This window comes from Trachinotus anak, unplaced genomic scaffold (assembly GCF_046630095.1).
Source record: "Trachinotus anak isolate AG129_WGS33_773 ecotype Australia unplaced genomic scaffold, CSIRO_AGI_Tana_v1 ptg000022l, whole genome shotgun sequence".
Lineage (NCBI taxonomy): Eukaryota > Metazoa > Chordata > Actinopteri > Carangiformes > Carangidae > Trachinotus > Trachinotus anak.
In genome coordinates, this window is record NW_027273873.1 from 880,312 (window position 1) to 904,355 (window position 24,044).

The following is a 24,044-nucleotide window of genomic DNA, read 5'->3' on the forward strand; positions in this document are numbered from 1 at the left end:
CTATTGACATTTCAAACATATTATCTGTGGCTCTCTCATCACTGGTGTACATACAGAATGAGACTGGGAGTCTCACTTAGTTACACCACTGAGTTGGATCATCTGCTATGGTGAAGAGGAGCTGTGGTTTAAAACATCACCGGAATCACCAGAACAAAATTTTGAAATACAGTGAACCCTCGCTATAACGCAGTTCACCTTTCACGTTCTCGCTACTTCACGGATTTGCATTGTGCATTGTGTTCTGTATTCTGATTGGCTAAACAGTCTCCCCGCTTCTTCTCTACCTGTGTGTCAATAACGTTACGGTTTAATATGTACATGTACATGTACGTAAAACAGCTTGCCAAATTTAAGTTTGCAAATTTTCTCCAAAACCCATTATGTCGACAAAACGTTCTGCATCGACAAAGGCACTTGCGGTCGGGCCCAAAAGGCAGAGGAAGATGCTAACTATCGCAGAAAAAGTTAAACTTCTGGACATGCTAAAGGAAGGTAGAAGCTATGCGGCTGTAGGTCGCCATTACGGAATTAATGAATCTTCCGTTCGTTCCATAAAGAAGGAGGAAAATAACATAAGGACGACAGCAGCAATAAGTTTTAATAAGGATGCAAAAAGGGTTGCAACTGACAAAAAGACCATGGTAAGGATGGAGTCTGCATTAGCTTTGTGGATTAATGACTGCAGAAAAAAAAACATTACGCTGGATACGAACGTTATCTGCACAAAAGCTAGAACACTGTATCAAACCTTTGCTGACAGCAATGACATTCATGACAGGGAAGAGGAGGAGGATGCAGATACCGGACCATCATCGAGTGCTGTTCACGCAGTACCAAGCGCATTTAATGCTAGCAAGGGCTGGTTTGAAAAATTTAAGAAACGCTTTGGACTTAAAAATGTTTCTCTGCACGGAGAGATCGCCTCTGCGAATACCACTGGAGCAGAAGCGTTCGTGAACAATAAATTTAAAGCGATCATTGAGGAAGGGGGATATAAGCCTGAACAAGTTTTTAATATGGATGAGACTGGCTTATTTTGGAAACAAATGCCCTTTGGAAGAAGCCAAAGCCCCAGGATTTAAAGCCCAAAAAGATCGTTTGACTCTGGTTATGTGCGGAAATGCTGCAGGTTTTATGATTAAACCAGGGCTTATTTATAGGTCTAAAAATCCTAGAGCCCTGAAAAACAAAAATAAGGTTTCTTTGCCACGTTTACTGGATGCACAACGCAAAGGCTTGGATGACAAAAGCGCTCAATCTGGATTGGTTCAAACACTGTTTCATCCCGGAGGTCAAGCGTTATTTGAGAGGAAAAGGACTAGACTTTAAAGTGCTTCTGCTCGTTGACAACGCCGGAGGTCACGCTGATGATTTGGCATTTCAAGGCTCTCTATACGCGCAACACCCTGCAACATCTTGTTGAGGCTATGGACTCGGATCAAGATTTCTCACTAAAGGACTACTGGCGTGGATACACCATCGCATCATGTCTCCAAAATATTCAGAGGGCCATTCAGGAGATGAAAACTGAAACTTTGAATGCCTGCTGGAAAAAACTGGCCAGAGGCAGTGCAAAACCCAACCGGAGGCTCGCTTGACGAGATCCATCACTCTGCCATAGATACAGCTGTGAATCTCGCTAAACAGCTTGGAGGAGACGGCTTTAATGACATGACTCCGGATGACATTAATGCCCTGATTGATGCAGACGCACATCCGCTGACCGATGCAGACCTGGCAGAAATGACAAAGCCACCAAGCGACGATGAAAGAGAAGAGGAAGAAGAGGACACAAGTGTTGATAAAGATGAGGAGGATGGACTAACACTTGGTCGCTTAGCAACAATGCTGAGAATGGCCACTGAACTTCAGCGAGCAGCTCAAGAATGGGACCCTTTGATGAATCGTTCATTACAGTTCTCAAATATAATCAATGGTGGCATGTCGGTTTATAAGAATCTTTTTGCCCAGAAGAAAAAAAAGCGAGTCACAATTTGTCCTACTGTACTTTGTATTTTTTTTCATAATCATTTTTCATTTTCTCCCATTCTAATCCAATTACTCAGGTCGCGGTGGGGCGGTGCTGATCTCCGCAATTTGAAGCCTTCAGTTCGTATTGATGATTAAAATCATTATTTTACAGTACAGTAGTTATTTGTAAAAAAACGTTTATACAGTACTTTTATTTGTTAAACAAATGCTTGGGCCTGTAAAAAGGTTTTGTTCTTTGGTTTCAATGTATTGTAGAGTATTTCATTGTATAATAATTGTAAAAAAAAATAAAGGTTACTACTTCACGGATTTCGCCCATCACGGGTTCTTTTTGGAACGTAACCCCCGCGAAAAACGAGGGTTCACTGGTAAAGTGCGTCAAAGTGCAATGGATGCAGATTTAGTGAATAAATCATGTGACTTAAACATCATTATCATCTCTGTGGAGCGATGAGGAGACTGGACCCCTCCTCACATTCATACATGACAGAAACAGAAATGACACATTTCCACCATGTTTTCTTTGACTGGATCTCCTCCAACGACCTCATCTCTTCTTCTACAGTGCTTTAGTGGCACCGACTGGAAATTATTGCCATCAACTGTTTATCTTGATGAGCCAACTTCTAAAATTTGCATAATGGCAGCGGATGGAAAGGCGCGTTAATTTGCATTTTCTGTTGCCAATGTTTTTGAAATTTGGTTAATATTTGCACATGTGGATGAAAACCCAGAGGGAAAAGTCCCCGTGCACAAAAACCAGCTCCATAGAGAAAAGGTTTTCCCAGTTTGATGTGGACGAACTTGACTGGTCTGCACCGTGTCATGACCTCAACCCACTCCAACACCTTGAACTGGAACAGAGACTGTGAGCCAGACCTAATCACCAACATCAGTGCTGGACCTCAGTGATGCTCTGGTGTCTGAATGGGAGTAAATCCCTGCAGCAGGTTCAACATCTGCTGCAGAGACTGAGACCAGGAGGCTGGATAAACATGATATTGGAATGTTGCCTAGAATTTTAAGGTGTCCGTTTACTTTTGGCCACATAGTGTGTCATAATATATTATGCGCTTGGACATGTGCAGTCACGCTCTCCTGAACTGAAAACAAGAGCTCAAACGCCCCGGGGATCATGAATCCTGTCGTCTGTCATCCTGATGTGCCCTCTCTGGCTCAATCACATCTATCTACTCATTAATATTCATGAGCAGTGGGCGGGCCTTGGCGCGGATGCAGCTGGCCGCCGCCAAATGACTCAATATGAAATGTGGTGAATGTCAATAAAGAGATAAAGCAGTAATGCAGACCAGCTGTTCCATATTCATCAGCATTTTTTACATGCACAGAGAGCAGCAGGGGAACGAAGCGTCTCCAGTGAAGAAGTGAAAGGTCACGGTGTTGGGATGAAAGGTCAGAGGGTCAGCTCATTGCTTCCCGACACGACTCTGAAAAGTAGCCAGTTCAATGTCCAGTGAAAATTGTAATGGTTGCCGTGGTAACAGATTAGCCTCTTAGTCTTTGTTGCAGAGCCAGCTGTGGTCTGGACATACAGTCCATCATACAGCCACAGACAGAGAGATCAATACATTTGCCAATATTTTTATCTCTCTGTGATCAATATGTCAGCTGATATTTCCTGAGTGTTATCAATAAACATGTCAGCAGGTGTTTACTGTGTGGGATTTATTTCCAGTCACAAACTGCATCAGCACCACTGACTTTTAATATCTATCTAACACAGACTTAAGATGGTCCTCACGACTGCAGAACTTCATTCAGAATCCTCATGTTTTTAAGTTTTCTTCAGTATCACAGTGAACCAGGGACAGACTGCGTAAATCGATGAGTTCACTGCAAACAGGAGCTGCTAACAGCCCATTCTGCTACTTTAGTGAGAACAATTTGCCAAAATGTAAACAAATGCACCGTAAAAACAGACAACAGGGCGCGAGTTGTAGCCCACAGCTTAACTTACTGACTCCATGGCAACACTATACTTCCTGTTTACACTCTGAAATCCCAGAAATCGTGGAAACTATAGAGCACAGACCAAAGCTGTGATCCGGTTCAGGGAACACATCCTTCGGAGGACGTGGTCTAAGAAGCTGTGGCCCTCTGTAGCCGCTGTAGACCAAAATGAGACGGTCTGGTCAACGGAGAATTTCCCTTTGCGTCACCAGCAGTGTCCACCCTTACCGTTGTGTCACAAAGCGCGATTCTTGTCGCCTAGCAACCTTGACAAAACAACTTTTTTTTTCTCAAAAACTTGAGGTTTTAAGGCCATGGGGATGGACACGGGCGACATATAGCTGCAGGAGAGAGGTGTGGGGACGGCTTATGAGGATTCACCTGGATTCTTTGTGGTCCAGGAAAGGAACACATTTCTTGGCTGCATTTGAATTAGACCTCGAAACGGAACAGCTTAGTTGTGCTGCTGTGGCGCAATTGGTCGTCAAATGCAGCCTCCGAAGGACGCAGCCCCTGCATTGAAACACAGCTCAAGACCGACTTGAGCTAGTTACAAAATCCATTCATATTAGTTTCTGTCAGGTTTTGACATCACTACGGTGGACGGGCTGTGGAGTCTTTGTGCTGGATACACAGATGAAACTGGTCTGAAACATCTGACTCTGGAAAAGACAAGAGAAACTAGAGTATCTTCCAAAACCGCAGGTCTGTTCAGTTCTCTGTTTTCTGTACAAAGAGATCTGTGGAGGACTCACAGTGATATTATGTTACAGAATTATTTGGAGAAGTAGAGAAATGAAACCGCACACCTTCTTCTGTTTGTTTCTCTGGTCCCTCAGATGAAGCCCAGAGCTGATTCAGCACATACAAGATGTACAGTCGCTGTGGGGACATCAGTCACGTTTTCCTTCTTGTCAACAAATCCCATGTGCAGAACCAGAGCAACAGTGTGTTAGTGTGTCTCTGACTGACTTCACTGCTTTGTGTGTGGCTTTCAGCTCAAAGTTTGAAAAACTCTGCCTATGTTTGCTCTGACCCGAGCGGCTCCATCGAAAAGCCCCATAAGCCTTTAGCTGCTACTCTGAGCTTTGTTACATTACTGATCGCTCCATGTTGTGTCTCTATGTACAGACGGTTTCATGGTTCACATCAGAAGATGTTTGTGTGAAGAACAAACTTTGACTTTTATGAGTCAAAGTGTCTCTAACCCAAACCTCCAGTCTGGTTCCACTGACTGACCCCAGCTCTGATTGTCCTCCATCTCCATCAGTCGAGGGTTCACACACTGTTTCCAGCTACACTGTCACTGAGTGAAGTTTTCAATATGGACAAGAACAACACAACCAACTGCGTGTTATGACTTAAAATAGATTGTGTTTGTTCATTATTGTAACTTAGATGAATATCTGGCTGTATATTAGGACAAATTTATACAGAAGTTGAGGTGATTTCCTGTCAGCCAATCAGGCTCTGAGCTTCTCTTCTGATTGGCTGACTGTTTTCTGATCCAATAAAAATACAGCAGATTTCAGGTAAACACTCGGGGCGTGGCTGAGGGTGGTGACTGCTTTGTTGTGACATCACAAAGTTCCAGAAGTCCTGACAGCTGGTTTTAAGGCTCAGTGTCTGAATACAGGCTGTGTGCATTTCTCTGTGGACTGAGGCTTTGATACTTTCACAGTATTAATATAGAACCTAGACCTGCTTTATAATCACAAACACATGGACATCTACCTTTAGACTGTATGGAGCTTTAAAACATGCTTCTTCAGCAGGAAACAATGGGCTCAGAGTGTAGAAGTCAGAAAGTAATGACACATAGTTAATCTGAGCCTGAACACAGGAAGAACAACACTGATCTTTTACGTCCTCACTCTGTTTCATTCACAGGAATCAGCTCAGACTGAAGCACCTGAGCTGCTCAAACCTAAAGAATCCGTGATATGAGACAGAAACACTTACTGTGAGTGAGCGAGTTCTTCTTCACGTGAAGACGAAGAGTGAAGCAGACTTCGGATGAAGAGACGTCAGAGATATTCTACAACTCTGCAGAACAACCTGAGCAGGCACTGTCACTTCTCTGTTTCTCTTCCTCTTCTTCCCTCTCTCACTTCCTTGTGGACGCCGTTTCACACTCTCAGATCTTTAATCTCTCTCTCTCTCTCTATCTCCCTCCTCCTCTTTCTTTTTCTCTCCATTCTTCTTTGTCCTTTTCCATCCTTCCTCACTCCAGCTCTCTTTTCCCTCTTTCCTACCTCGTCCTCATGGTCCCTGCTGCCTTGCTCGTGGGCTCCTGTTCCGGCACCGAACCAACAACCTCCCCTCAGCTTAGGTCCTGTTGGCTGTTGCCGCGGGGGCAGACATGGTAATAATCCCCGTGGCAACAGCTCTCTACCCTCGATGACTGCACGCTCTCCCTGTTGTAACAACAGCTGAGCTGCTGCTGCTCGCCCTCCTCCGTCCTCCTCTCTCTCTCTATCTCTCTCTTTATCACTTTCTCTCTTTCTACACCTCCTGTTCTGTTCCTCTCTGCTTCACTCCCTCTTTTGCTCTACCGCCTTTTCCGCATCTCTTTCTCTCACCATCTTCTCTTTCTCTGGCTCGTTCTATCACCCCCCCCTTTTTCTCTCTCTCTCTGGCTCTGACTCTCTCTATTGTCTCTCCATCTCTTTATCACTTTCCCATCTCACTCCCTCTTCCTCTCGTCCTCTCTCTTTAGTTTACATGTTCACAGAGACAGCTCCATATTTTTCCCCTGTAGCTGTTGATTTTCCGACTCAGGCTGATAAACTTTCTGTCTGTGCTCGTTTAATCGTCACAACAGAAGAACGAACCACATCAGGGGTCAAGGGTCAGGCGACCTGGAGTCAAGGTTAAATGACTGACGGGTTTTATAGATCAGTGTTCAGGGGTGAAAACTGACGTGCACTGTGTTGAAATGATGTAAATACCTGGCTACAGAGAGACTACGAGGACACCGATTGATCGCCTCTATCAGCTGCAGATTCAGAGATGAATCATCTCCTGTGTCTCTGTGTCATGGATCATAAAGAGAGTAAACTCACCTGCTGAGGGAACAGGTACGACCGGATCACGTAGTATCGAGGTGAATTCTTTTATTTTTCTTTTTTTTAAATGTATTTAATTATCCACCAGTCCTCCAGCCTGAACCACCAACAACCCTCTGATGAGTGTCTCCTGATATAGTGCCCCCCTACACCGACAGGCGCATAGGGCCTCAGTTGTCATAGTAACAGTAATAAACAGTTCAGTTTCTGAATACAGGCTGTGTGCATTTCTCTGTGGACAATAAAGCAGCATCAAAGCGTCAAGAGCCGTCACTCCGCTGCATCTTCACATCCACGCTGCAGATGAATCATTCAGATCTGGACACTATGTGACTGTTCGGCTCAGTGGCTCGGCGTCGTCCACATCAGATCATCACCTCGTTCAGATCAGCTCTGCTGTGTAACGGCCACAGCTGGGAGTCCAAATGAGTTCATTGATTTGAAATGGAAACAAAAGCCAAACTCATCAGTCAGCGTCACAGTCGTCAGCCTCTGTTTTTCATCAGGACTGTTGGTGGCAAAAGAGGATTCTGGTTATTATAATATTAAACAGTATTAACTAATGAAAGACAGTAGGAGGCCGCAAAGGTGTTGGACTGAAGAATCCTGATGGTTCCGTTTTTCTTCAGGCCCATCAGTCACGTCCTGTTTCCTGCTTCAGCTTCTTTAAACTGTCCAATTTTAAAGATGTGTTTTGTTGTTGTATTTTGTTGTTCAGTGACCGAACCTTAATCACAGCAGAGTGCGTGCGAGGGGGGGGGGGCTTTGGTGAACAAAGAAAACCTGCATCAAATTTCTGTGGAGGGAAATCTCATCATGTGCCTCCTGCTGCGACCCACATATAGAACATATAGTCACCACATTGGCTCATATATAGAGTATCTGTTGTAAACCTCATTTTTAAATTTAAGGAGAATTGCGGTATTTTTCCACCTGGTGTATTTCCTCTAACTGTGGCTGTTGTGGCTCTGTGGGCTGTTTTAATCCGTTGTAGAGATTCAGGGAAACCAGGACGAGCCTCCTACAGCTTTTCACATAAACATGATTTTTACATGAATCATTTCAAACACAGATCGTATCTGCCTGGAACAGCCACTATGATGACTTATATGGATCTATATGCTGCTGATATATTTGTTTTCCAGCAGAATATCTGATGTTGCAGCACAATCTCCACTTGTAGTGATGCAGCATCGTTAAACTGGTCTGTGGTTCTGTTCAGATTCTCTCAGATCCTGGTTCAGGTTCGGGTAAAAACCTGGTCTGGTTTACTACAGAGAAAGTTCAGACACAACCTGTTTCTTTACAATGATCTTAAACCATCTTTCGCTGACCTGAACCAAAGAGCTTCTGCTGCCTAAACCACATACGGGACTCTGGATGTGAACCTGGTCTCTGGTGTCACAGTCGTTTTATGTCCCACACCGTGCAGCTTCATTCATTCATTAAAGCTCCACACAGTCTAAAGGTAGATGTCCATGGTTCTATATTAATACTGTGAAAGTATCAAAGCCTCAGTCCACAGAGAAATGCACACAGCCTGTATTCAGAAACTGAGCCTTAAAACCAGCCGTCAGGACTTCTGGAACTTCGTGATGTCACAACAAAGAAGTCACCACTCTCAGCCATGCCACAAGCCCCGCCCACCTGAACCCACCATCCAACCTTGTAGGATTTGGTTTCTCTGAGTGTTTACCTGAAATTTGTTATATTTTTATTGGATCACTCAGATTATAATCAGCCAATCAGAAGAGAGGCTCAGATCCTCTCCTCTGATTGGCTGACTGACCTGTTGTTACTAGAGCTCCAGAGAGAAGCCTGAGAGAGGAGATGTAAAACTACACTGAGATGGTTTTTGGTTCTTAAAACCACAAATATATCTTCTGATGGAGATCAACACTTCAAATAAAACACAGAAGAAGAGTAAAATATGGAGCTTTAAAAAAATCTCATTAAACATATCTGCTGTTGCAGTTTACTTGTAGAGCAGCAGGTTTATCTGCACAGACACTCTGACGTCTGACGGCTCAGCTGGAGGAAAGGTCGAGTGGATTCTCAGAATATTAGAATTCATCCTCTGGGAACCGTGAATATCCAGAACAGTATGGAGTCCTTTGTGGGACAAAAACCTTTTTTTCCAACCTGGACATAAAGACAGAGTCCAGTTCTAACAGGGAAGCTGGTCCAGGTAAATGGAGCCACAGATCAAACAGTAAACAGAAAGGCAGGGAGTGTTTGAAAGGAGTTTACTGCTGCTTTAATGAGCTGCTCTGAAAAACTGAATCTCACACGTCTGCCAGATTTCTGCTAATGACTGAAACCAGTGAGGAAAAAAACTGGAAGAACGACATGGGAATACTGGGAATATTCCTTTAAGAGACACTCTGCCCATCTGCTGTACTCTCTCTCTCTCTCTCTCTCTCTCTCTCTCTCTCTCTCTCTCTCTCTCTCTCTCTCTCTCTCTCTCTCTCTCTCTCTCTCTCTCTCTCTCTCTCTCTCTCTCTCTCTCTCTCTCTCTCTCTCTCTCTCACACACACACACACAGCACTTCTAACATGAATAGAACATGAAGACGGAAGCATCATCTAAATACAAGACCTCATTTACACACATTTACACACCATGTCCTCTCTCTCTCTCTCTCATCCATCCATCTCTTCCATTTTTACACTCCACCACAGGCTCCACCCACTGCATCATTTACACGTCTCCTCATCTTTTTAACGCTCCCTCCCTCCCTCCCTCCACCCAAACACCTCCCCATCTCTATCATCAGCTCTCTCCATGCATCACCCTTCACCTCATTTATACATCACTTTCCATCCATCCATCCATCCAGTGAACAGAACATATCCACCCTCCAGGCTCCACATTATGGTGGCCAGACAATACAAAAGCCACAACACAAATTGTTGCTTTTGCATTGTGCTGTTGCCCTGGAGGCCACCGTACCACATGGATGTGAGACGTTTTACTAATGAACCAACCCAACAAGAGAAAAACAGGATGTAAATAAAGGAACGTGACTCTGTTGACGACCTGAGCTGAACGCTGTCTTCAGCAGCACAAACAAAACGCAGCAGAGAAAAGAGAAGAAAAGTTGCTCCAGAGGAAATATCTACTGTCAGAGAGTATTCACCCCCCCCAGAGAACCCCACGGCGCCACCATCAGGACAAAAAGCCCACCTGTGGACACTGAAGGTGGAACAGCAGCACTGAGGTCATCTCTGCTCCTCACAGGAAGAATCCAGGGTTCATGTCCTCACACTGAGAGCTAGCGCTGTGAGGCTAACATTAGCTTCAGGGCGCGAGTGTGAGATGATTTATCTGACTAATGAACTCGTCTCAGCTCGACAGGCAGCGGCTCAGCTGACACGGTGACAGACAGATTGATGGACAGGCATTTGTCCTCCCACGTCTCGCTCCTCTCACACAGGAAGTGACTGATGAAGTAAAACACGAATGACTAAACATCCCGTCGCTGCTCTTCACTGTGAAATCAGTCTCAGAAATGATTTATTAAAGATAAATATTAATATTCATCCCGACTTTAGAGTCACACTGACCACAACACTGATCATCAGTGTGTTCACCTGCAGTAACCGCTGAGGATGAGGAGGCGTGTGTGTGTGTGTGTGTGTGTGTGTGTGTGTGTGTGTGTGTGTGCAGGCTGCCAGAAGGTAATTACTTTCTCCATTAGAAAGCTGTGACCATGTGAAACACTCACCTCTGACACACACACAGTGACAAACAAACACACACACACACACACACACTGAGAGACACACACTATGAAGACTTTGATCATCACAAACTTTCCACAGGTGTGTGTGTGTGTGTGTGTGTGTGTATGTGTTTGTGTGTAACACGCTCTCAGCTGAGGAACTAAAAACTTCATTTTGTGTTATTATCCTGAATCACAGCACCTCCAACCCTGACCTTTGACCCCATGTTATTTCAACCATAACAACATTAACATAACTTCTATATTTGTGTTTTTATTGTGTTTTTATTCTTATTTAGATTAATTTGTCAGCATGTGTTTGTTGCTTCTTTTGTTATTTGATCCTTGTGAAGCACAACACAATATGATGACAACAAACGACAAATATGACTGTAAACCTTTCGTCTGATAAAACGTCAGATATTTGGTGTAAAGTGATTTTCTCACGTCCAGAACAAATGCTGATGATTTTAAAGAGTTTAGACAAGATCCTAAAACCTCCTGGAGAACAAAGGTCAGAGTTCATGATGAAAGAGAATCACTCGTTAATCTGTCATCACTTCTTCGAGGAGCTGCATTTCATCACAGTTTTGTGCGACATAGAAACTTTTTCCATCTTAATTTTGCAAAACATTGTTTTGTCAAATTATCTGAAAACAAACATATTATCAGATTTGATCGTGACATGAAATTCCTTATTTTTAAGTTTGATGGACGTCTTATGATTCTCATTTTTTGTTGAGTGTTTTTGTGAGTAATCTGTGAATCCTGTTGCAGAGTTAAGATGTGAAGGTTTGATTTTAATAGTTGTTGTTTCTTATTTTTGGATGTTTTTACAGTGTTGTTGTTGCAGAGGAGCCGGTGGAGACCAAAGTGGCGCTGACAGAGAGGTGGAGGTGCTGCTGGAGGTGGGAGTGAGCAGCTGTTTCTGTCAGACCTGCACAGTTTCCTGTCGTTTTTAAAGAGCGAAGCCAGAAATGAATTTGTTGTGCAGTGAAGAGCAAAGAGAAATCAGCTCCACTGCTCTGTATTCTCCACAGTTTCTGCTGCACCAATTTGGCTGATCGAGTCCTCGCTCTGTGTGTGTGTGTGTGTGTGCATGTGCGAGAGCTCCTTTCAGACACACAACAAAAGAGCTTTCAGATTCAAATCCAGTCCTACAACACAGATGATGGAGAGAGTTCAGAAAAAGGGACACAGGAGAGAGAGAAAGTCCGACTGGCTAAAAGAACATCTCCCGCTTCACTCTTTTTCAAGTGATGTTGTCATGGCAACCGTACATGATGCTGATTATTATTGACTAATGGAGGCGAAAGAGCAGCTACAGATACACAGATGGTGACTGACTATCTATCTATCTATCCATCTATGATCTGTTATAGAGATTTGATTTGGCTGCTTCTACACTGATTATTCTGATGATCAGTGTTGAGGGAGCAGCTCTTGAGACAGTGATGATTCAGTAAAGGTCAGAGGTCACCAAAATCAGCAGCGTTCATCCTCTGAGGAGCACGAAGATGCACTGAAAAATTCACTAAAATCTGGAGAGTAGATTACGAGACGTGAGTTTTTCGAGAGGTAAAAGACAAACAAACCACAGACAGACACACACAGCACATTCCCTGTGTCTGTTTCCCGCTGGAAAGCTTTTAATGGGAAGCAACAGCAGCAGGAGTTTTCAGGTTTGCACCAGCTTCCCTCTGAGCCGTAGAGCGCCACCGTTTCCAGAAACAATTACAACGCATCAGTGAACCACACTGTTGTTGGGTGACAACATGAACACACACACACACACACACACACACTGTAGTTCATTTAGACTCACACTCACACACAAGCTCCTGCTGCCACAAATACTCACTAGAGTTCCAATGTGGATTAATCCGCCACTGAAAATAGTCCCCAGCTAAAGCACAGCTTCCTCCTGTTTGTTTGTTTGATCTGTTTCCTGTTTACACTGGCTTGCACATGCTCAGTGTATGTGAATGGTCATGTGATGTGTTTTCAGGTGTGTTAGTGTTATTTCTGATACGGAGCTAAAACGATTGTTCTCATATTAAAATGAACGCAGCACTGTTGACGTAGCCTCTGTGTTTAATCTTAAAATGATGAACAGTTCGTGAGACTGATCGTCTTCACCTGAGCTCCAGCAGACGCTGTGATGTGGTCACCGGCTCCTAAACAAGACTTGAAACTGTTTCCAAGGTCAAGACTGAGCGATGTCAGGAGGGTCTGAAACACTGCATGGATCAGAAATATATCGATCGACTTCAGCAGGGCAAAGGAAAACAACGAGGACTGACCACAGTGAACTCCTTGCTGAGCTGCTCAGGTTTGGCTAAAAGAAGAAGAAGAAGCTGGATCCACACAGAGCTCACAGCCGACGTGGCCTCTGGCCCTCTGATGAAACCCTACATGAAAAAGATTTCACCTGAATTCATGTTCCTCTGCATCATCACTCAGCGTGAAGTTTGAGACCTGTAGTTCTCTTCCTCAGGCTCCGACGCAGGTGATCAGCTCCACATCACCAGTCACATGATCTTCAGGCTGAACCAGCAGCTGAGTTTTCACATAAACAGATCGACAACGCAGCTGCAGCTGCCCTGAAGCTTCAACATCTGAGCTGCATAAAACAGCAGAAACATGAAGACGACACGCAGGTCTCAGGTTCTGATCATACAAAGCAGAGGAGGAGGGGGTGGGGGGGGGGGGTGAGGAAGAACGGGAAAGTTTCCAACTTGTGCAGTGACTGAGCCACTGAGGCGCCTCAGAAACAAGATCCACTGAGAGAGAGAGCAATGGCACGCTACAGCCTACTGGGCCTCTGGCATCGTTTGGCAGCGTGTGTATATGTGTGTGTGTATGTGTGTGTATGTGTGTGTGTGTGTGTGTGCCTCCTGCAGTCAGCCTCATTGCCAGCAGCAGGCTGAACTAATCAGTTAGCAGGCTAGCTGCAGCGCTGCTTGACCTTTTGACCTCTGGCTGCTCTGACAGACACAAACAACACAACCTGCAGAGCAGAGACACACACACACTGCTGCTGCTGTACAACACAACACAAACTATCAGCTGTGTAAAAGCTTTTTCACATGCCACATGTACCCAAATGTTACCATGGATACAGATGAGAAACATACACACCTCAGTGGTTTTTGTGTGTGTGTGTGTGTGTGTGTGTGTGTTTGTTTTGATGATGGATGTGGTGCCTGACCTGCTGCAGCAGCCCAACAAACCAAAGAATTCATCACACACATGCCAACTAATTACTAATTGGTTCTGTGTGTGTGTGTGTGTGTGTGTGTGTGTGTGTGTGTGTGTGTTACCTTGTGTAGATGCTCTGGAGTGTAATCAGTGTTTGACAATGTTCAGCTCGGCAGGGACCTGAAACAAACACACACAAAGACGCAAATTAGTTTAAAACCCACAAACGAACCAGAGGCAGCGTCAGTAAGCAGCGGCGCTGCAGTCAGGACCCGTGGAGGTGTCACTGATCGTTCCCAAGGTCAAGAATTAACAGTCGCACCACGTCTGAACAGCAGCAGCTTCACTGCTCTGTGTCTGTGTGTGTGTGTGTGTGTGTGTGTGTGTGTGTGGTGGATGTGTTCAGGTGCAGTACTGAGTGTGGTTCACCGACGTTCTGACAGCGTTCAGAGACCAGAGTAAAGGTTGTTTGAAGTGTGGGCAGTTTCTGTGGCGACGTCGTCAGACCATGTGACCACAGGTGTAGTGCTGCCAGAGCGCACCTGAACGACGCTCTGCCCCTTTTTCTCTCCAGGTGAAGAAATAAAATCCCCACAGTTCACTGTGGTTGCTGCTGTGTGGGACCTTCAGAGAGGTGGGTGGGACGGTTCATGTCCCGTCCTCTCTCTGCCCTTCGTGTGGTTCTGGGTTGTTTAGGTTTGATCATGTTTCAGCTCAGCGAATTGGCCTCGACTGGAAACACTTGTCGTGTTCGTGTTTCCTCTTGTTTAACATCTGTGAACTGTGACCAGTCTCAGCCTGAGGCGTGCAAATGTTTTCATGTCACACAAACCAAAATAGACTCACATTAGAGTCTGATTAGAGCTCAGCTGTGAAACCAGCCTGTCTGTGATCCACAGGACGCGCCGCGGCTCCAGACCTTCTGTAAATGCTTTCTGTTTTACTGTGAAATAATCCTGTTTGTTTCCTGCAGACCTCCCGCCGCCTGACAAACGACCTCATGTATAAAACAAATTAACTTCATTTATAAAAAACCTTTGAACAGTTAGAATTATCAATGAAAAACAGGTTTAGTCAGAGACGTTTGGAGAGGGCAGCTCTGATTGGTAGATGATGTCAAAGATTTGACACAGCTGTGTCATATGATCTAGAGATGGTAAAATATGGATAAAAATAAGTAGATACACACAAAGTTAATGTCAGCAAACACACACACACACACACACACACACACACACACTCTGATGGTCGGTCAGTTGGCACGGTGATAATGACACCATGGTAACAACTGCTGCTGCTCATCCTCCACCTGAGACTGTGTATCTGTGTGTTTGTAATTACTCCAGTGAGGCAGTGTGCCAGAGATGCAGGCCTTTGGGAAACACACACACACACACACACACGCACACACACACACACACACACACACACACACACACAAAGCTCAGACACATGCCCACTGAAACAATATCTGACACACAAAGCTAAAACACAGAATTGTGCACACTCCTACTCACTGTGCCTTAAAACACACACACACACACACACACACAGCTCCATAGGTAGAGTAATGGAACAGTAAATCAATATGGTGACAGGAAGTTGGCGAGGCTGACAGGAAATGGAGAATCTCTCCAGGTGACCCTTCTTCTCTGCTGCGCACTTCAGTGTGTGTGTGTGTGTGTGTGTGTGTGTGTGTGTGTGTGTGTGTGTGTGTGTGTGTGTGTGTGTGTGTGTGTGTGTCTGCAGGAAACTTTTTTCTATCAAACTTTCTTTATTTGATCACTGACTTTGCTCCATTAGAGCTGAATCTAGAGGCAGAGGAGCGACTGCAGTGAACTTCCTGTGAAGTTTTATGATGAGACCAACGACTCGGTTGATGTTTATCTTCACTTTCTTCTTCTTTGCCTCGATGCTTCACCTCTGCTCCCTGCAGCACCAACACTGTGCAGCTAGCTAATGTTAGCTTAGAAATGAAGTCTGCTAACGCCAACAAACGACCCCCGGCACAACACAAACTCCACATGAGCCAAAAAAAAAAAAAAATTTGGTGAAGCTGTCTGATCAAATGGGAATGAGACCGGCGTCAGGGTCAACGTCAGCTGATGACGATGTTACGCTTTAATCTCATAACGGCAAACCACAGTCTCACACTTGGTCTTCGCGCTGTGTCGTCAACCAACATGATCATGTCAAGTCACGTTCAGTCTTGTGGACAATCAGGAGAACGCTGCAGTTCCTTTAACGGCCACAGGTGTCGCTGATGAGACGGGTCCTCTGGATGTTTTATATACTGACGCTTTAAAGCAGCACAGGGCCCAAGGACAGAGTGATTCCCAGGATTTATCTCCAGCCTCTCTCTGGTGTTGTTGTAATCTCCCTCTCTGCTGTAGAGTTTCTGAAACAGCAGCAGAGCAGAGCCGGAGGGAAGATTTCGTTTGTCCTCCACAGAGCCGGGGACATTTGTCTTTTTTATTTATTTATCTTTTGTTACAAATAGCTGAAGGCTGTATGAAGCAGCGGTCATGAGTTCCACCCAGCACCTCCTCCCCACCTCCCTCTGCTCCACCACCTCCTCTTTCCTCTCACCTGTCCTCCACCTACACCTGGTAGCCTGCTGACCTACACACAGGGGAGCTGTGTGTGTGTGTGTGTGTGTGTGTGTGTCACTGTGAGTCCCTGAGGTGATACTCTCCACCGTACAAGCAGCTGTTTCCCTCAGAGCAGGAGAGGAAGCAGCTGCTGCCTCTCTCTCAGCCGCACTCTGAGTTCAATCTGAGCCCCCCCCCATCCTCCGCCAGGTCTCCACTCCACTCTTTGCTGCAACACTACTCAGTCGTGCCTCTGTTATCTATGCTAAAGGACCGTTTCAATGTGTTGATTGACCAAACACATCGTAGTATTTGACTGGTCGTTCTACTTCCTGCAGGACAGGAAGTTTGTAACCTGACGCGTAAACATAAGGAGCATTTGTGGACGTTCACCAACACCTCCTCTCACTGCAGAGCACCGACTCGACCCGACTCCACTCAACTTGTTTGGTTTTCCAGTGGACAAAAGTTGTAGATAGAATCTAGAATCTTTTTTTGATATCACCTCCACCGAGGTTCCCAGAGAGATGAGGCGAAATTAAAAGGTCATGAGAAAACACTGTAGACTTCTGATTGGTCAGAGAGAATCACCACTACTAAGCCAACAGTAGTTGAGTCCCAGTGCAGGGGCCGCCTCCTTCAGAGGAGGTGGTTCATAGGGTCGTAGACCACAAAGGCTGAACCAAAACGAGACGGTCTGGTCTACGGAGGATTCCTGCTCTGGGTCTCCACCTGTGCCGGACTCCCGACCGGCTCAACTCTTTCCTGCATGTCCAGCACTTGCATGTTCCCAGCTGGCCGGCACATCAGCAAACACCTCAGCAGCTCATATAGTTCCCCTACGAGTCACTGTCTCCCCAGGACGTGTGGATGAGCACCGCTAAGAAGAAGCTAAAGCTAAAGATTAGACTGTTCCTCGCTGTGTAGGAGCCTGATGAAGCTGAACACTGTGCCAGGTTCCTGATGCCAGTTACAAGCGTCCTGATTCCCCACATACCAAACAGTGAGTCAGAGAGACGAGTGGAGACAAGATGTTTGACTCTGACAGATAAACTGATGTCTTCATTCAGAGGAAACGCTGGCTGACATTTTGATTTTCATGTTCCAGCCTGTGAGATGAGAACAGGAATATATCAGGAAGACACCTGGACACAGGTTGACATTTCTGCTCAGCTGCTGTTTATATATAATTTATATTGGTTGTATTTCTGTCCATGATTCATGTCCATGATTACTAAATTTGAATTTCATATTTTCTGTGACACTGCTGCTGTTTTTTCAAATATTTTCATAGTTTTTACCTGAGCCTCCCTCCCAGGTTTCTCCTGCAGCTCTTTGTTTCTGTGTGAACTCGAGCAGAAAAAAGCACCACAGGTAAAAAGGAAGAGCTGCATCACTAACTACAATCTGCTCAAACACACCTGCAGCTCTCATGCTAACTTCCACATGTACGCCTCTCTGTTGTAGGTTTCCATCCACCTGCTTTATGTGCATTTTCAATTTGAAAACAGCTGTAGCTGAAATAAATGCATGAAACAAACAGACAAGTCATATTTCATTCATGTTTTTCACCACTGGATGTTTCCTCTTCTTCTGCAGCAGTTTAATGGCACAGACTAGAAAACTGGTGCCAGTTATCAGTTTATCTCAACAAACCAACCCACCCCTACAATTTGAATAACAGCAGGAAACACACAATAATTTGCATTTTCTTTTGCTGATTTATGTAGCTGTCGTGGGCAGTGACGTCCACACAGGTCACCTGTGAGCAGGTGTGTTTTCACCAACGATTTACAATCCAAGCCCAGATCATCTTACAGTTACATTAAAACACCTGTCCAGATGTGTAAATCAAGTGGGAACCCACTGGTGGACTTCTGCTGGTCACAGTGAATGTGGGGGGAGGGAGCTGCTGTGAGGTCACTGACTGTTACTGAAGACACGTTTCTAAAGCTCAGATATTTCTTTCATCTGTGAAAACTTTCATCTGTGTTTCTGATAAAATGAAGGTTGACTTTTCCAAGATAACTGAGGATCTACTGCAGCACTTCATCCAGTTAGAGGCTGAAACCTTTACGAACTTAAATTAAAGTGATGACTGTGTGAGCATTAAAACCACATCTCCCTGCAGCGCAGGTACTTAACATCACTGTCATCTGCTCCGTAAGATAAAAAAAATTAACCAGAGTGAGAAAGTAATTTCTTGAACTTATTAGCTGCTGTTTTCACAGACATGTCAGAGCTAACGACAGACACTTGAAATATCACTGTCTGTTACTGTGGAAGAGGCTGGAGCATGTTGTTGAGCTGTTTCTTCCTGCAGAACAATCTCCTTGATCCAAACCCAGCGGGCTTCAAGAGCGACCGCTCCATGAAACAGCTCTGTTGTCTGTGACAGGAGCCCTCAGGGCAGCTGGAGCCGCAGCTCAGTCCTCAGTTCTTATCTTACTGGACCAGCAGCCTTTGATACAGTGAACCACCACATCCTGCTCTTCGTACTCTGTGACCTGGGCATCGGGTAAAGTGCTTCCTTGGTTTGAATCCTGTCTCACTGGGCTCTTCTTCTGTGTGTCATGACAGGGACAAACGTGCTTATCCCATCCCCTCCCCCTGGAGTGCCCCAAGGATCGGTACTGGGACCCCTCCCCTTTACAATATACACCACCTCCTTGGGTCCAGTTATCCACTCACATGGCTTCTCGTCATAGCTGTGGTTCCCACCAGACGGCCCCACAGTCTGCGTGGACCTCAGCCTGTGTCTCTGACGTAACTGATGAAGGAACAACAGCTTCAACTAAACCTCTCAGACTGAGCTCTTAGTCGAACCAGCCAATCAGACTCTTCATCACAACATCAAGACCGCCTCTTCATCTCTCACTCTGACCAAGGTCACGAGAACCCTGGTGTCATGTTTGAGGACCAGCTCTCCTTCTCTGACCATGTTGTCTCTGTCTCCTGGTCCTGCAGCTTTAAGGTCTTACCTGACTCAGTCCTGCACCCAGACTTTGGTCCAGACCATGATTACGTTGTAGTCTCAGTCCAGACGGTTCTGGTCTGTGGTTCCTGATGGTGGAAGCAGCTCCTGAAGCCTCCTCTCCTCAGAGAGCTCCTCCTCTCCTCACTCCTCTAACCCCCCCAACATGTCTGACCAGCTCTGACTCTGACTCTCAGGTCACTTCTTCACCTGATCTCCTTCACTGATGAAACAGATGTAGAACTGAGTCCTGACACCGAGTCTCTACTGACCTGAACCTGATCCACCTCATGAGTCTCTGAGGAGGAAACACTCTGACAGAGGAGTCAGTGTAAAAATGTGAAGCATATAGTTCTGATGTCATGCTCCTTTGGTCCAACACCCTCTGACCACAGTTTGGTCCTGGATCGAAGATTTCACCACGTTTCTCTCATTGCTGTCGACTTTTTGTCCAGAACTGTTTAAAATCATACAACTGCTCGTTCATCTTCACACTTCTTCTCTCCTCAGCTTCTTCCTCCTTCACTCTCTCCATCCACAGCCTGTTTACATCTTCCATTACAGAATTACCCCCCGTCCCCCCCGTCCCCCCCGTCCCCCCGTCTCTGTCTATCTTCCTGTGAAGTCAGCTCCAATTACTTTATTACAAGCTGTAAACAAAACAGATTCAACACAAAGAGCTTCACCGAGCGACACAGGTCGATCAAAACACGAGGACGAAAATACATCATATACACTCTCCTCTCCTCCTTCACCTCCTCCCCTATCTCCAGCTGTCTCTCTCTTTCTCTCTCTCTCTCTCTCTTCATCCCTCTCTCCATCCCTCTGGGCGGTTCATCCATCCTGCCTACTCAGAGACAGAAATAGACTGATGGAGAGCAGGAGAGCTCTGCTGGGACATGACCACTGGACACACACACACACACACACACACACACACACTGTACATACACACATATTCATAAACACACACACACACACACACACACACACACACACACACACACACACACACACAGTACAGTGAGCTCCTATAGACACAGTGCTGGTATAAAAACAGCAGATCAGACCTGACAGCAGGTTCAGTATTGATACGCTGAAGCTTCTAACCCTGATTAATGCAGGATTTATTACAGAGGCTGCTGGTTTAGATTTATCCAGGTAATCAGCTGAGTGTGTATCAGAGTCACCTTATCTGGGGGGGGGGGCTAAACAATATTTTATTTCCTTTTTTTATTCATCTGCTAATTATTTTTCTGATTAATTGAATCGTATTTTGACATATTCAGAAATCTCGTTCTGTCCAAAACCCAGACACGTGTTTTCTTGCTCAGACGACCAATCAGCTCGCAGATCAGTGCTGACGACTGCTGACAACAACATTTGAATTTTGCAAATAATTTCTTCTGAGTCTGGACTGATGTCATCTCTCTGTACTTCCCACACTGATGTTAGTTTAACTCTCAATCAGCCCTATGAACACACACACACACACACACTCTGCACAGCTGCACTGGTTCAGTCCCAGGGGTCACTGCCATTAGCAGAAAGTATTGTCAACATGGCAGGTTAACAACATGATACATGACTCTGTGTGTGTGTGTGTGTGTGTGTGTGTGTGTGTGTGTGTGTGTATCTATCTATTTGTTGAGTTTGTTCAGGTTTATGGAGCTGGATCAGTATTCATCATGTGACCTGGACTTTTGAGACTATAAAAGAAATCAGAAAGAATATTAGTATCATATTCATCATATAGACTGATAATAGTTTTCTAATAAGAATCCCTTTATTTAGTTTTTCAAAAGAATCATGACAATTTACAGTGTAGCATAAACTGTTCTGTGATATATAATATTTTTTAATGTTTTCAAACTAAGAGATCTTTAAAAACATTTAAAAACTCTGTTCACTGTTTATCTCTGATGTTAAGTCCTGTCACTGTGAGGAGCCAATGACAGGAACCTTTGTGTTGTTGCTGGCCGGACCACGTCGTATACGTTACTTATCTTAGAGTCAAGAGACAGATGATGAATCCTACACATCATCATATCTGCAGTAACATGAGATCCACCGGAGGAGACACACGGTTTCACAACACAGACTGTGATTCAGTCTCTACATGAAAAAATACATCAACAAATCACTTAATCAATAAGACAGTCAATCAATCAATCAATCACTCAGTCAAAGTGAAACAGAGACTGAAGAAGATGTCGGGGTGTCGACGTGACGCCTCCTGTGTTTTCTGTCTCATCTCCTCCACCTCTCGCTCCGTCTCCACTCAGTGATCAGAAACACATGTGGGAAAACACACACACACACACACACACACACACACACACACACACACACACACACACACACAGGAATGTGGAGGAGTGCAGGTCATCTGGAGCTGAACCAGAATCATCTGCAGGGAGTTCAGCCTCAAACACAAACTCTGCCTCAACGTCTTCACTGTTTCACCTTCACTCGTCTCCGTTAACAACACAGATATAGCTCTGTGGTACTGCACACAGTGACTACACACAGCGACTACACACTGACACCTACAGTGAACTACACTCTTGTTTTTGCCTCCTACACTTGATGCTCAGTGTGAAGCTTGTGGTCTGATCAGGTCTGACTGGTCCTCCAGCAGCAGGTCTGAAGCACTGACAGGTATTTGATATGTTCATGGTCCAGTTTGTTTGTTTGGTCACAGAATTTGAGCAGATTACAGGAAATTCTGGTGGAAAGCTTGTTTCAAAAAATGATGGTTTTTGCTGTGGATCCTGATCCAACAGTTTTCTGTTCTTACATCATCTCAGATGTTTCTCAAACCAGAGGAATCTGTGTCGTCTGTGTTTTAATCACGGTAACGCTCCGTCTCATTGGTCGCCTGTCGCCTGTTTGCCTGACAGAAGGTCAAACTGTTATCAGAGAAACAAGCTGAGGAAATGTTAGACAGCTCAGCTCCAGCCAATCAGAGAGGTCCTGTGTCACTGGAGAGCGTCAACCAATCACTGGCTTCAAATGTGAAACAATTTGATTCAGAGTTTTTACTGGTTCTGATCAGCTGCTCTGTTTGTTGGGGAGAGGGGGAGATGTTTGTGGAGAATTCAGCTCCAGGTCAAAACCTCCTGAACGTCTGCTTCATAAGTTCTCAGAGGAACAATCCAGACAGGTCGGCAGCAGCCTCAGCTCCCAGCCCAGTGCAGCATCGGCCAAACTCTGACTTAAATGTGAAACTGATTTAAATACCTGGACCTGAGCTGAAGAGGCCTCAGGAATCTCAAGCAGCTCCAGTTCAGTTCGTGAAGCTCTCAGAGGAACCTGGATCAGACCCAGATCACTGAGGATCTGCTCATTAGCCTGACTCACTGGGTTCTACTCAACTGTGGCTCTAAAACTCTTCTGTGTGTTAACAACTGATGGAAACAGGAGGAACAAGTTACTGGAGGTCCTTGAATGCACCACCTTCATCCTTCAGGCTTCATGTTTGGATGTGATGACTTCACACGAGAGTTCAGCTGAAGTGAAAGTGAGTGTGTGTGTGTGTGTGTGTGTGTTTTCATTGTTTGGGTCCAACCTGCATCATTAATCAGGAATGTGAGAATGTGAGGCTCCTGTTACTGGGTCACAACAGGGAATGGACTCTGTGTGTGTGAGTGTGAGAGAGAGAGAGAGAGAGTATAACAATGCATGTGTATCTGTAACAAACACACACGCAAAAACACACACTCATTGTCACCTCTCTCACTTGGCCTTGTCTCCTCCCATCTGTGTCCTCGTGGTAAGAGTGTTTTTGGTTTCAGAGATTTTCTGCTAGTCAAGCCTTGGTCAGTCACTCACTCACACACACACACACACACACACACACACACACACACACACACACACACACACACAGTAATTCTCCTTCAATCCAACCACACCTCCAAAGAAACACTGCAGCTTCGTGGCCTTGATATCTCGAGATAACAAGCTTTTCTTGTGATTAAAACTTAATGTCCTGTTTCCTTAGGATTAGAAATAATAGTTGTGTGGAGCTGTTACTAAGTCTCATCATTCTGAGATTATTCTGGTTTTACTGAGGACAAGGCAGTGTCAGAGACAAACTGAGCTCAGATCAGATTTAATATCTTCAGATGGTCGTATGACCAGTTCAGTAATGAGGTAACTGACTTACAGCAGGTTACACAAACACAAACCTGCTTTTTCTCATGTCTGATGGGATAATTTAGTTTTGACTGCAGAACAATTATTTGATATTTTGAAATAAAGTGTTTTCTATTCACACCACAGCTGTTTCCATCTGTCTGCCAGCTCTGTCCCCGTTAACCAACCAGCAGCCTGAGAGGCTGAATCACTGATCAACACAAACAGATTTACCTGGAGAGCGAGTCGAGGATCCTGCTGCACTCAGACCTGCAGAGACAAGAAGAGACAGACGAGAGCGTTAACAGAGGCTCAGTGACGGCAGCTCCACAGAGCACAGGTGGTTTTTAAAGCTCCACACAGTCTAAAGGCAGATGTCC

At 45.1% G+C, this 24,044-nt stretch overlaps 1 protein-coding gene across 6 annotated transcripts in view; it reads right to left on the reverse strand.

Moving 5' to 3' along the window:
• LOC139606511 (extracellular sulfatase Sulf-2-like) overlaps positions 1-24,044 on the reverse strand; it is a 69,937-nt gene that overhangs the window by 32,531 nt on the left and 13,362 nt on the right. For 4 of the 6 annotated variants that reach the window (XM_071458714.1, XM_071458719.1, XM_071458720.1 and 1 more), the window contains exons 2-3: positions 23,899-23,934; positions 14,082-14,139 (exon numbers count right to left, since the gene is read on the reverse strand). The gene's annotated coding sequence lies outside the window, so the exon portion shown is untranslated. Of the gene's footprint in view, positions 1-5,928; positions 6,670-14,081; positions 14,140-23,898; positions 23,935-24,044 lie in introns of those variants that run through there. The other 2 variants (XM_071458715.1, XM_071458716.1) reach the window with 2 other exon arrangements.